This window comes from Mandrillus leucophaeus, unplaced genomic scaffold, assembly GCF_000951045.1.
Source record: "Mandrillus leucophaeus isolate KB7577 unplaced genomic scaffold, Mleu.le_1.0 Scaffold33, whole genome shotgun sequence".
NCBI lineage: Eukaryota > Metazoa > Chordata > Mammalia > Primates > Cercopithecidae > Mandrillus > Mandrillus leucophaeus.
The window spans coordinates 2,408,835-2,423,067 of record NW_012103476.1 but is presented as its reverse complement, the minus strand read 5'-3'; the positions used below and the strand labels follow the sequence as shown (position 1 = coordinate 2,423,067).

The 14,233-nt window shown below is 31.6% G+C and overlaps 1 protein-coding gene and 1 long non-coding RNA gene across 2 annotated transcripts in view; one reads left to right on the top strand and one right to left on the bottom strand.

Annotated features, from left to right (window-relative positions):
- Window positions 1-14,233, bottom strand: part of NCAM2 (neural cell adhesion molecule 2) — a 422,844-nt gene that overhangs the window by 314,663 nt on the left and 93,948 nt on the right. The gene's annotated exons all lie outside the window — the stretch shown is intronic.
- On the top strand, window positions 6,540-10,074 carry LOC105545467. The gene is made up of 2 exons (XR_001006928.1): window positions 6,540-6,721; window positions 9,633-10,074. It is a non-coding gene; the product is annotated as an uncharacterized LOC105545467 (long non-coding RNA).

Genomic DNA, 14,233 nt, shown 5'->3' with positions numbered 1-14,233 from the left:
TATAGAAAGAAGTCACAGAAAAAAACCAACAACTACTTCTCAAACTTAACTGATAATTAAAAAAAATAAATAAAAGTGCAAAATAAGAATATTAGTTAACATTTCAGGAAAAGCATTAAGTCCTTCTATCTTAAAGGAAAAGTAGAAATACAGAAATTTTCTGCAAAATTCCCATAATTTTAAGACTATAGAAATTTTCAGGTCTTCAAGAAACAACATTTGGAAACCATTTTGTAATTAAATATGTCAAAAGACTTTGGAATTTTTTAAATTCTGGGTCAAATACAGCACATGGGTGAGTTGCTCCTACAGTTTATGACACTGATAGAAAAGATGGCATATAAAACTAAAGCAATGTTGGGATTCCACCAGAAAATAATTTTAAAAGGTAAAATACTTTGAGAACTTTTTCTAATAATTGTCTACACATAATTAAAAATCATGCATGAAATATATGTTTACATATATAGCAAAAATTAGTCCTATTAATGGATGTTATTTTTCCCATAACAAGTTAAATTTTGCAAAGATCATTGACTATATTTTTAAATACTCTAAATCCTATTTACCAGAAGAGAAGCAAACTGCCCTTTTGATGCCAAAGACATGACTGCCATCAAGTGGCAACTCAAGCAATATTCAGATACAGCTGTACAATTGAAACCCAACAGTGATTATTAACTGATTCCTCTAAAACCTAAAACAAAATTTAATTCAGTGCATTTATAAATAGAATTGTTAATATTAACATAACAAGTTTTCACAAGTCAGTAATCTGTTTTTTATTGGTAATTTATATATGAATGTGTATCTATCTATGTATTCTTCAAAAATTATTTGTTTACATTTTCTTCATATAATTTGAGTATAACAAAAATGCAAACATGCATAACTGGTAAAAATGTAAGTAACTCCAGCATTATTTGGGTGACAGGTGTCTACAGCCCTCAACCATCAGAAAGCTCCTTACGATCCTCTCTATCAATCAAGTATCATCAGAGCTCACCCTTCCTGCAAGATAACTGGGGAGAAAGGATTTAAAATTATCTTTAAGAGTGATGTGAATATGTGAAGGGGTGCTTCTGAGTTAGGAGCTAAACAACTGACACGACTGAGGAAAACATATTACAATTAAGAAAGCTGGTTTTCATAATGGTAAAATTTCATCAAGAAAAGCCATTGTGTTGAGCATATGCTGTGTACGTAGGCAGAAAACATACAAAATGAATGTAAAATAATTATGTAAAGTGGTAATTATATACACAAATAAGCCTTTACATTTAAAGAGATATTCATCAGTTGTTTGGAAATCTCAGACCTCAATAGATGAGAAAATGACACATTAACGTAAGATGTGTGGGGTTGGAAACAGTATGACCTCCATAATATCCATAAATAATATCTCATTATGAGTTCCCTCAAATCGAACAAAATTATTCTGTATAATATTTACTCCAGTGGAAATTTTTTCAAGATTTTAGAACCAAGATATATTAAATAAACTCTCCTATATTTTGCCCCTTAAAAATTTCTAACAATTATTAAACTATTAAAACTGTCCTTGAAACATAGTTTAATACATAGAGTCATTAGCAGTTGCCCATAATGATATGCATTAATTATATAGTAAAAAATTATAATAAGCCAAGTCTTTTGGCAGTTACATTTAATTTTATATTCTGTTTCTTTTTCCAAAAGTGAAAATCTTATACTGTTTTCCCAGGAAGTACATGATAATGATACATATATTCCTGTAAGTTTTTTGTCAGAACTTTGCCCATTAAATTATAAAAGGGATAACTGCCATATAAATCCCAGAGAAGTTCAATTTATTAGGTAATATTTTGGATGTTCCATGCACATCTCTGTTTTATGAAAAGTTCTGCTAAATTTACTGCTCCCTCATCTACTAAATCAGCTCTATAGCTTCAAGAGTTAGGCAACTAGGTACTTCTGGCATTGTACTTTCAAATTTTCTTAGTGAACATCAATATATCACTTCTAGGGTTTTAGCAATAATAATTAATTCTCAATCACTCATCTTGCCAGAAATTGCCTGTTAATTTTGCAAATTTTTAAATTTTCAAAATTTGACATCCAGCACGCACTGGAGTAATGTCCTCGGAAATATGTTGTAATTTCCCAAATTGTGTCTGCATCTCTCTCATATCTCTTTCTATAATGAAATATTCCAGTCACCTACAACTATGGGCATAAGGTAGGAAAGCATACTCTGTCCGTGGTTCGGAACTTCATAGGTATTACCAGAAGTGTTGTTAATGAACCAAGACCGATGTATATTTTATGCAATATTTTTGTGCTTAAATTATAAGCCCTTAAACAGAACACTCATGAAAGTGTGATTTTCCTATTTTCTGGTTCTAACATCACCTGAGAACATTTTGGAGAGCAACATGATTAAATTTTGACACAATTCTTAAAAATAGATTATGGCTAAGCACCCTACTGATAGCAAAACAATTTACAAAGATGAATAAGATAGATTTGATATTTTTCATCGTGGTGAGATGAGAGTGGGAAAGAGAGGGGAGAGAGAGGAAAGAAGAAACATCACAGAATAATATTTGTAGTTACAGGATGAAAGCACATTGTGATTGAAAAGGAGTGCTTTAGTATCTTTGGGCTTCAGGCTTGGAATACATGGTCCAGTAAAATCACATAATGGACACAAAATAAATATTTTGGGAATAGACAGCATGGCCAATTTTTATGTTTTTATACAAGACATTAAAATCAAACAAATCTGAAACTACCTTTTATCATCACGATCTCAAAAAAAAGTGAGACAATGATTTTTTAAAAAACTTAGACGAATATGGATGAGATAAATATACAATAAATATGCAAGAGATAAATACAGAATAATGGTTGCTTCTTTCAATTTTTTAATACATTATATAGTAATTAAAATAACTAAAAATAATGTATTTTCTAATTTTTTTCTTTTTGCAACAAATAGCATTTCATGACTACTGACAGAGACTAATCACCCAGCTCAGGCACCTCATGACTATGAGAATTTAGACAAAGTCCATACAATTTATGTGCCTAAGATTACTCATTGCTAAAATGATAATAATAATTATCTCTTACTTGTGTGTGTTTCTCTCAAACAAATATAAATCTGTTAGAACAGTTCTTGTGCATATATTTTAATAATTTTATATGATATTTTTATTGATTTTATACAAGGCTTAATGTAATCTCCAAAACAGTGACCAATTTATAGTTCAGAGAAGCTTAAAATACGTCTGAGATGGCTAATATATTTTTGGTTCATGAAAAATCCTTATCGCTTCCATACTACCAGCCAAGAACAATAACTGATACAAGAATGGATTCACTAAGTACTTATTGAACTAGTTAGGGACTAGATTCGCATACAATATGGTATGAACAAAAGAGACTCATAGGCAGAATGAGATAATGAGATAATGAAATAAGCACTTAATCCGGAAGATAACTATTAGAACGCAATTGCCAGATGTACCACTTCCCGACTATGCAAACTTGGGCAACTTACTTGACATTCTTGACTCTATGTGTCTCATCTATAAGAGCTGAGCCATCGGGTGCATGAATATTAATTAAATATATGTATGCAAAGTATTTGCAAATGTCCACAACACAAAAAAACCAATAGAAAGTATTAATACTATAATGCCTAAGATATAAATTTTTAGTAAAAATGTTCTTATTAAAGACATTATCATATTTCGTTGTTTTCCATATATTTCGAATATAATTTTGACATGAACAAAGTCAACAGCATGTAAATAAGAAATGTGTCTATAACTTTATATTTACTATGCTCTATTGCAAGCAATGCAGCAAATCAAATATAGGTTATTAAGATATTAAAGTGACAGGCATTTGATAATGCATTTAGGTATATTTTATTACTTTTAAATTATTTTGATAAACTAAAATCCCCTCAAATACCACATTAACATCTCTAAGCAAGCTCAATGTGTTTTGTGGGCAACAAAGGGTAGAGAAAATAATTAAAGAAGAAAATGTCCACCATTATTATTAATCTAAAGCCATTTCACAAGAACACACACATACATTTTGAAATACACAAAAGAGTAACTTAAATCATATGTTTACACAAAATAACTTTAAATATAATTTAGAAATTACTTAATGTTTAAAAACAATTAATGTTTAAACAATTAAATGCAAACATAAAGGAAAACACAAAATAAAAATGTAACAAAAATTATGACCCAGTGTTAAGATATAATGTTTTGCCATAGTTTGTCTGGATTTTTATTTACTAAACAAAGTGTTAAAAGTTGCAGCAGATATGGCTAATATCCAACTGCCATCCCTTCACCTTTCTTCCCTCCCAGGTGTAAATACTATCTCCAAAGTAATATTGATGGTTCCTATGAAGAGTTTTATCTTTAGGCTACATATATGCAATCTAAACACACAAAACATATCATTTCTGTGTTTTAAAGTTTTACATGAACTGTATCCTTTTTAACGTACAATTTTGAAATATTTTATATTTGAGTACTTCTCTCAATGTTTTCAGTTTTTTTTTCATCATGACTCATGAAGAGGTACTTCATTCCTCTTCATCAGTATATACTATTTCATTGTGGGAATAAACTGTAGTTTATTTGTCTATTCTCTAACAGAAACATATTTATGTTGGTTTTACTTCTCTGTTATTAAGATCATTGCAATGACAAACAATACAAATTATATATTCAAGAGTTTCTGCAGACTAGGTATCAGCCAGAAAATTGCTGACGTATCATGATTGTAAACTTTAATTTCCTGAATTTAATAAATTGTATGACTTTCTATTTCCATTAATCATGTATTAATCTGACAGCCCCTGATGCTATTAGACTTATCTTTTTACCAATGTCTTTGTTAAAATAAGCATTTGTCTGATTACTAGTGAGACCATAATTGGCCATTCAGTTTTCATTTTCTATGAATTCTCTGTTGACTTTCTTTAGCAATTTTCCATTAGATTCTTTTGTCATTGATGCAAATCTTTCTAACCCTTTATCATTGGCATGGGTTGGATTGTCCGCTCCCTATCTGTGATTCACCTTCACTCTGAGCTTTTATGATTTTTCTCATCTCACAGGAATTTTTAAATTTTACAAAATTGAATTCATTAAAAGTCATTAGTTGTATTATTTATCTTGTTTCCCTTACCTAAAAATCATAAAAAATCACTTACATATCTCTAAGTTTTAAAATTGTGCTACTCACAAAAGCTCTTTAATTTGAAAGACTTCTTTTCTAACTTGTAGGAGGAGATGGGGATATAACTCAATTTTTTCCATTCAGATAGCCAATTTTCTACAAATTATTAATTGAATGATTTCTCCACAATTTAAAATGCCAACAACAAGTTAATACATCTTTTATTTAGACATATCTGCTAGAGAAATAAACCTTGTTTTATTCTTCAAAATAATCTTTGCTATTCATCAACATTTACATTTCCAAATTCATTTTCGATTCAGAAGCTCATGCTCTATGAAAAACTATGAAATGCTCTTCGGAACTGCATTGGATTTGCATATTATTTTATTAAATTATTCACCATTATGTTTCATCTTTCTAACAATAAACATATCTTGTTATTATTTAGATCCTTGGGGTTTTGACTATGTTTTCTACATCTCTACAAAGCACTTGTACATTATTTTTAACTTTACTTCTACATGACTTATATTTACAACTCTAAAAAGTATCTTTTTGTTTGAACTTAAATATCTTCTTTTATGTTTTTATAGTAACTACCTTTTCTTTATATGAGATGTAGATTCAGTGATCTAGGTGAACATTTTTTATTATTATTATTATTATTATTATACTTTAAGTTCTAGGGTACATGTGCATAACGTGCAGGTTTGTTACATATGTATACTTGTGCCATGTTGGTGTGCTGCACCCATCAACTCGTCAGCACCCATCAACTCGTCATTTACATCAGGTATAACTCCCAATGCAATCCCTCCCTCCTCCCCCCTCCCCATGATAGGCCCCAGTGTGTGATGTTCCCCTTCCCGAGTCCAAGTGATCTAGGTGAACATTTTAATGGACCTTAATAGTTTGCCTGTAGATTCTCTTGATTTACTGTCATCAGTTATATAATCTGCAATAATAGCATTATTTTTCTTTTCCAGTCCTTTTAAACTATTTACTTATTATTATTTCACTGTGGCACTTATAAATATCTTTACGTCTATGTTCAACAGAGTACTTGTTTGCAGTAACATTGTCTTATGCCTTACTTCAAAGATGATGTGAACTAAATTTCTCCATTACTTATATGTGCCATAGGCTCTTCATAGAATTTATCAGAGTAAGATTATTTATTATTCCCAACTTGCTAATAGTTCTTATTATACATGAGTTTTAAATTCTTTTCTTCCATCAACTTCAATAATCATATGCATATTTTTCCTCCTTTGATCTATTAAGGTGATCAAGTGTATTAATACGCGTTCTAATGTTAAAGTACCCTTGTGTTGTTCCTAGGTGAAGATGGACAGTGTGTGAATTGTAAGAGCTCTGTTTCTAAACTGATTGAACTGTATTGCACAGAATTTCAAAAGCTCTACTGTTTGTTACTCTTCACTACTAATATAGCCTTTGACTCTAAGCAGGCTGTCCTTTGTGAGTAACAATCACAGATACAGACATCTTCAGATGGTTCAAGGCAAATCGACTATGACCTTATCAGGGCATTTGGCTTTCTTGCTACTTTTAAGGTTTGGTAGTATTTTATATATTTTTAGTTTTGAAATAAACAGAATAGGCATTGTGGCATTTAGTCCAACAAAACTGCCTTGCTAAAATTCAAATACTATCTTCTCCTTTAGTCTTTGCAGTGAAAACTCTATCAGGGATTTCGAAGTGTTATTCCAAGTTGTGTTTACTCAAAATGAAATCTGAGGTAATCAATATTAACGTAGCTCACATACATTTGTTTCTGTTTCCCTTTATGTTGCCTATTCTGAAATCCAAAACTAAAGTATTTTATTTTTTTATTTTAATTTTGAATTTGGGGCAGGTTTGTTATATGGGCATTTTGTAGGATGCTGAGGTTTGTGCTTCTAATAATCCTGTCGTCCCAGTACTGCACATAGCACCCGATGGGTTGTTTTTCATCCTTTGCCTCCTTTCTTCCCTCCCTGCTTTTGAAATCCCCTGTGTCTACTGTTCCCGTCTTTGTGTCTGTGTGTGCTAACTGTTTATATCTTACTTATGAGTGAGAACATGCAGCATTTGGTTTTCTGTTTCTGCGTTAATTTGCTTACGAAAATGGCCTCCAGCTGCATCCACGATGCCACAAAGGACATGATTTCATTCTTTTTATGGCGGCCTACTATTCCATGGTGTTTGTACCACCGCTATCGATAGCCACCTAGGCTGATCCCATGTCTTTGCTATTGTGAGTAGTGCTGTGATAAACATACAAACGCAGGTTTCTTTTTGGTAGAACAATTTAGATATTACTATGTATGATAATAGATAAGTATGTTCATTAATTCTTTGGTGTGTTGGCCTCATTCCAAATCAATTTTGGAATATTACTACATGCTGTGATTTCTGGAAATTCAATTTAATTTTAATTTGCTGCATATTTTACAACTTTAATTTTAGGTGAAATTTATGAGTAAAGACTAAGATATTAAATAGAATAAAAAACTGAAATTTAAATAAAATAAACAGGTTCATATCTAGTACTAGTGATAAAATATGCTTACATGTTCTGACCCCTGTAATAAGTTATTTAGCACCATTTAATTAACACACTGAGATATAAGTATGACATTAATTCATGATGTGAGCTTGGAGAAATTCTACAAACTGCCTGATATGTAAATTTCATCACCTTCAAAATAAACAATATATGTTGGGTACCTGATTTTTTTTTTTTTTTTTTTTGTATTTTTTTAGATCTGGGGTACATATGCAGGACGTGCAGGTTTGTTACATGGATAAACATGTGCCATGGTGGTTTACTGCACCTATCAACCCATTACCTGGGTATTAAGCCCAGCATGTATTTGTTTTTGCTATCTTTCCTAATACTTTCTCTCCCTGACCCCCTGACAAGCCCCAGAGTGTGTTGTTCCCTGTCCTGTGTCAATGTGTTCTCATTGTTCAGCTCCCACTTTTAAGTGGGAATATGTGTAGTTTGGCTTTCGGTTCCTGTGTTAGTTTGCTGAGGATAATGGTTTCCAGCTTCATCCATGTCCCTGCAAAGGACATGAACGCATTCCTTTTCATGGCTGCATAGTATTCTACAGTTTATATGTACCACGTTTTCTTCAGTCTATTGTTGATGGGCATTTGGGTTGATTCCACATCTTTTATGGGGGTAATTCTAAGTCCTCTCCAGAAACTGTAAATTATTTTGTATGATTTAGAAAGGAGCCAACATTTCATACATGCCATTCTAACAGATAATGAAGCAGAGTTCTTATTTTTCTTTTATAGTTGATAATTTTTAAGGTAATATGCAACGATCTTTTCTATTTCATCACTGGTTTTAATGGTTTTGCAATTGCTAAGAGGAATGCTATGGACAATGGTTCTATATATAACATTAAAATCCATTAATTTTACAATAGGCTTCCCAAGATAAGGGCATCTGTTCAGGTTCAGTCTTTGTCTGCTAATTATATATTACAAACAAAACTTTAGTAAATATTGCCACTGTATAGATAATATTCTCTTTATATTAATTTTATTTAGGATTCAATGAATGTACATAATATAAAATGAGAACTTTTGTGTGAAATTTAGAGGTAAAGTTTTATATTACCTCTAAAAGCATATTTAATATATATTTATATGTGCTTCTGCAATGATTACAAGTATTTCGTACAAAAAATTATTTAAAACAATTCATTGGTGAAGTGCAGCTATTTGAAAGTACAAGCTATAGATAAAAGAATAGCACCTACATAGTTGCTTATATTCTACCTGGATTATCTTTAAATATTCTGTGTATTTAGGATAAAACAAAGACATCTTAAGCACAGTGGAAATACAGTAACATCTGAAGCACAATGGAGGGCCATTCGCTAACTCTCACAGCAAACAAAATTGCTTTTCTTTCTTGGAGAAATTTCTTTCTTATCCACAGAAGCGTGGAAAAGTGAAAAACTTTCAAGTCTTAAAGACTTTGTAGTATTTGATAACACCCATGAGGGAAAATTTTGTCTTTAACATTCTGTACTGACTCTCAAATTGCTGCACATTTCTATGGCTGGATTGAAAACCGAGTGTCAGTGGCTTCCTAAGAAAAATACTTTCTGAGCTCTACAATGATAATAAATGTTCCAGAGAGCCCTGGGCCCCCCACTCCCCACCTTGTCCTGCACTGTGTTCCGTGACTGCTTTCTCTTTCATATGGACTATCTTTCAGGACTCTCCAATTGTGTTTGAAATGTGATGATTGCAAATGCGTTTTCTGCTTTATTTTCTGTTTTTAGATGATGTTTTATTCGTCTTAGGCATGTCACTTTATCTCTGTTTATATTGTATGCAGTTCGGCAATGTTTTGAGATAAAGCATTGACTTCTGAATTTTATTAATATAACTGTTTTCTCTTTCAGTCGTGTGCTTCAATCAAACCCTAGTTGGAAAAGAACTTTCAGAGCAAGGCTGCTTCCACAGTACTGGCAAAATCTGCTATATATCACATAACATAGCATGGTGCACTCACTCAAACTTTATGTTTCCCTGTTTTATAAATTCTTCAGGGCACTGCATGGCTCACAAAAATCTAATACTGGCATTCTCTATGTTGGCGATTACTGAATGGAAATACGCATATTTAGCTTGAAAGAAAGAAGGGTAATATTTTCCTTGCAATTTATTCACCATTTCCTTTATATAACCTGAAATCATGAGCTTTGTGACACACCGGAAAAGAAATACTTTATTATAGAGAATATAACTAGATAGTAATGAGTTTTAAAGCATAGTATTGATTATGTATAATGGTTCTCACAGACACAAAATGAAAACATCTGAAAAATAAGAGTAAATTTCTTAAAAATACTAAATGCTATTGAATCTGTTGTTATTGCATGGATATTTTTGTGATTCTAGAAATTTCCTAATTAAATTTTATATTTATAGAATGAAAATCATGTAAGAAATTATGTAAAGGTGATTCAACACAATCTGACATTTAATAAGGCAGTTTAGTAAATAGTATGAGGACTAAGAGTGCTAAATGATTATGCATATATGTGTTGCATAAAAACAAAAGGAAAATGATAATAATAATCCACACAAGTAATCAACAGAGTATTTAAGAAGCAAACATGTATAAGGGAAGACACCATTCTCTTTAGAAGGAGCTTTAATAGCTTTAGTTATAGGGTAAAATCAGAATTTGTCTTTGAATAATGGGTTTAATTTCAGAAACAGTAGACTGTTTTTTTAAAGTCTGCTATTTAAAATAAGCAAATCAGGTTATGGGCAAAATATTTTGGATAAACAACAAACAGTTCTGCTCCTCTACAGGTTAGGTACATGTTATGATAAATTAGGAATATAGGTTGCAGAGGTATTCTCAAATAAATTGAAAAAATATATATATTCATATATAAAGGTCATACATATCATATATTCATATATAAAAGTCATTTATCTGACTTTTAGTCTTTTGTGTAGCAAGAATATTCATTGATAATTTTAGACTCTGTTAAGGTAAAATATATACATTAAGAGGATATTTTGAGAAAAGGGTAGAGAATAGACATAAAATAGAGGAAACAGAACAGAGACTAAGTAGGCAGTGAGGAAGAGAAAGATGTATCTGGATCAAAAAAGCAGAATGATTATGGATAGCCTAATAATAAAATAATATTTATAAACATGAGTGTGGATGAAATTTTCCACAGAAATAAAATACATAGGGTGAAAAAGGTTCCATGGCAGAACTTTAGAAAAGCCATATACCTTGTGGCCACAATCTCAAAAATAAGTATGTAATGTGGTGTAACCAAATTTTGAAGTGATATGATATGTCGTGATGTGAATTATGTTAGATGCTTGACAAATGTTTTCCATTTAAGCTTTATACTATCCCTGCAAGATAAGCGTCATTGTTATCTACTGATGAGAAAACAAGTTTCAGAAGTATGTGTCTTGCTCAAGATCATAGATTCTAATACAGATTTGTTTCCATAATTCATTCTTTTTACCACCGTATGCATTATCACAACAAACTGATCTGACTTCAGGGAAAGAGGAGGAAGTCCAAGGGCATGTCAAATACCATAATGTTAAAAAAAAAAAAAAAGAGACAGAGAGAGAAAGGGAGAGAGAGAAAGGGAGAGAGAGAAAAGTGCTTACAGAGCACTTGTAATTTCAGAAACAGTAGACTTTATTTTTTAAAGTCTACTATTCAAAATAAGCAAATCAGGTTTTGGGCAAAATATTTTGGATAAACAACAAACAGTTCTGCTCCTCTACAGGAGAGGTACATGTTATGATAAATTAGGAATATAGGTTGCAGAGGTATTCTCAAATAAATTGAATACGTACATATATATTCACATATAAAGGTCATATATATATCATATATATTCATATATAAAAGTCATATATAATGCCTCCTGAGATAAAATACAATTTCTTATTTAGTTTACTTTTTAATTTTTAATTAATTTTTTGAGGCAGGGTCTCTATCACTGAAGCTGGAGTGCAGTGGCACCATCATAGCTCACTGTAGCATCCAACTCCTAGGCTCAAGGGATCCTCCCACCTCAGCCTCCCAACTACTAGCACGCACCACAATGCTTATATACACACATATATATATTTTGTTTGTTTGTTTGTTTTGTTTTGTTTTTGTTTTTGTTTTTTAAGAGATGGGATGTCACTATGTTTCCCAGGCTGGTCTTAAACTCCTGGCTTCGAGTGATCCTCTCGCCTCAGCATCCCAAATATCTGGGATTACAGGTGTGGGCCACCCCACCCAGACAATTTAAAACAAAAGAGAACAAAACCAAAACCAGAAACAAAAGCATTAGATTTGGCGATCTTTCAGACACTGATAAAATTTAAATGAATAATTTCAGTAGTTTGGAAGAAGCAGATGTCACACTGCAGAGGAACAACATAGACAGTCTCACATGTGAATCCTGACTTCCGTTTGAAGGGATTAGAGTTTCTTGGCATTTGTGAACACCAGTTACTTTATCAATATTGAGGGTAATCATCCTTCCTCATCAAAGTTTTTATGGGCATTAATATAACATGTAAAGCACTAAGCAGAAGGGATAATGCGATATATAATTTTGTATGCCGGGGCATAAACTATATTCTATGCATTTATGTATTCAGGCAACATCAACAATATAAGTGTGTCATTTATATATCTGTTAGTATAGCTTCCATTTATTGAATATTTATTGTATGCAAATAATTATACATTGTTTTACAGCTAGACGGAAAATGTTATTTTCCTCATTTTTATAAGATTATCTTTCTTAGAATCTGACAAAGAGTTAAGTGAGCTGCCCGTGACCTCACAGTTAGTCACTACCAGAAGAGGGACTCAAATCCACATTTATCAGGGGATTTTGTTTTTTCCCTGCTTCATGGCATCACACCTCCTTAATTAATGGAAAAAAAAAAACTGATTGCTAAATGTCAATAAATTTCAGTAAAAAGGGACAGGGAAGGGATATTTAGAGTGTTCATAATTTTTTAAATTGTTACTTTTTATTATGCTTTAAGTTCTAGGGTACAAGTACAGAATGTGCAGTTTTGTTACATAGATATACACGTGCCATGGTGTTAACCCGTCACCTACATTAGGTATTTCTCTTAATGTTATCCCTCCCCTAGACCCCCCACCCCCCAATAGGCCCCAGTGTGTGATGTTCTCCTCCCTACAGTTTTCCCATTTTTTTATGAGGATATAGAAAATACATGGGATTCTGCCTAATGTGTATAATATACAGTTTTCCTTTAATAGAAATTGTGAAGCGATTCCATTTTTAAATCTTTCAGGTTCATCTTACTAATGATTTGCATACCAATTAGTACATTATATTTTCATTCCACTGTATTCACTCAATTAGTTTTTGTGCAATTGAAATTAATGAAAAAGATTTTATGATGTGTTTTAACAGGCATTACCAAAATATAAGGAAATTTAATGTTTTAGTGAATACAATTACATGTGTTCAGATCTATTTATTAACTTGCTCGTAGCTACAAAATCTAACTTCAGTAAAGGCAAAGGATTAAAACGTGACAGACACTGAAGAAACATGTCAAAATGAATAGAATAGCCAAGTATAGAGGGGATCAATACAAAGCTGGAAACCAAAGATAGTAAATATATTGATAGGAGATCAAATACATAAAAATTAATTGACATTTCATTATAGTAAGACTGTATCAAAAATACATAACTATTCTATAGTCCAATGTATACTACATAATGTAATCCCAATGTTTCTATGAAGAGATAGTCATGAAAATTTAGAACCTTTAAACTAAACGAACTTAATTCATACTAGGTACTTTCTCCCAAGGTGGTAGGGTAGATCCATCTGGATTATATTTACTTTCTGTAACTACAGAGTATTTCAAAATAACATCTCCTTTAGCACTTGTCTGTATTCTACGCATCTTAACTGATACATTCCAAAAACATGTGCTTTTACCAACAATTATACAGGTATATTAAATTTGCACTTCCAAATTGGACATATTTTTTAAAAAATTGTAAATGGCACAAATTTTTCCATTCTAGTTAATGAGCCTACTTCCAACAGTATTATACTATTAAAAAGCTTACTAAAATACATTAAAAAATAGAATTGATTTTAATTGTATTACCATAGAAGTTTCATAACTTAGGAGAATGGGAGCGTTGAATTATGTATGCATCCCTTGGAGGGATGGATTTAGTACTCCATTGGCTTCTTAAAGACTTCATCCGTCTCTCTCCAAACTTATATGTGTGTGTGTGTGTGTGTGTGTGTGTGTGTGTGTATACACATATATATGAGATTTTCAGGAAAAATTAAGATAACTACTCACTTCATCTTGTGAGGCTCTTAATCACTTCAGAATATAGTAACTGTATTATAAATTGTTCACACTGAATAAAGTCATTCATATAAATATATATGAATACAATCGTATGCTTAATTTTATGTATCCATTTGGCTAGGCTATGGTA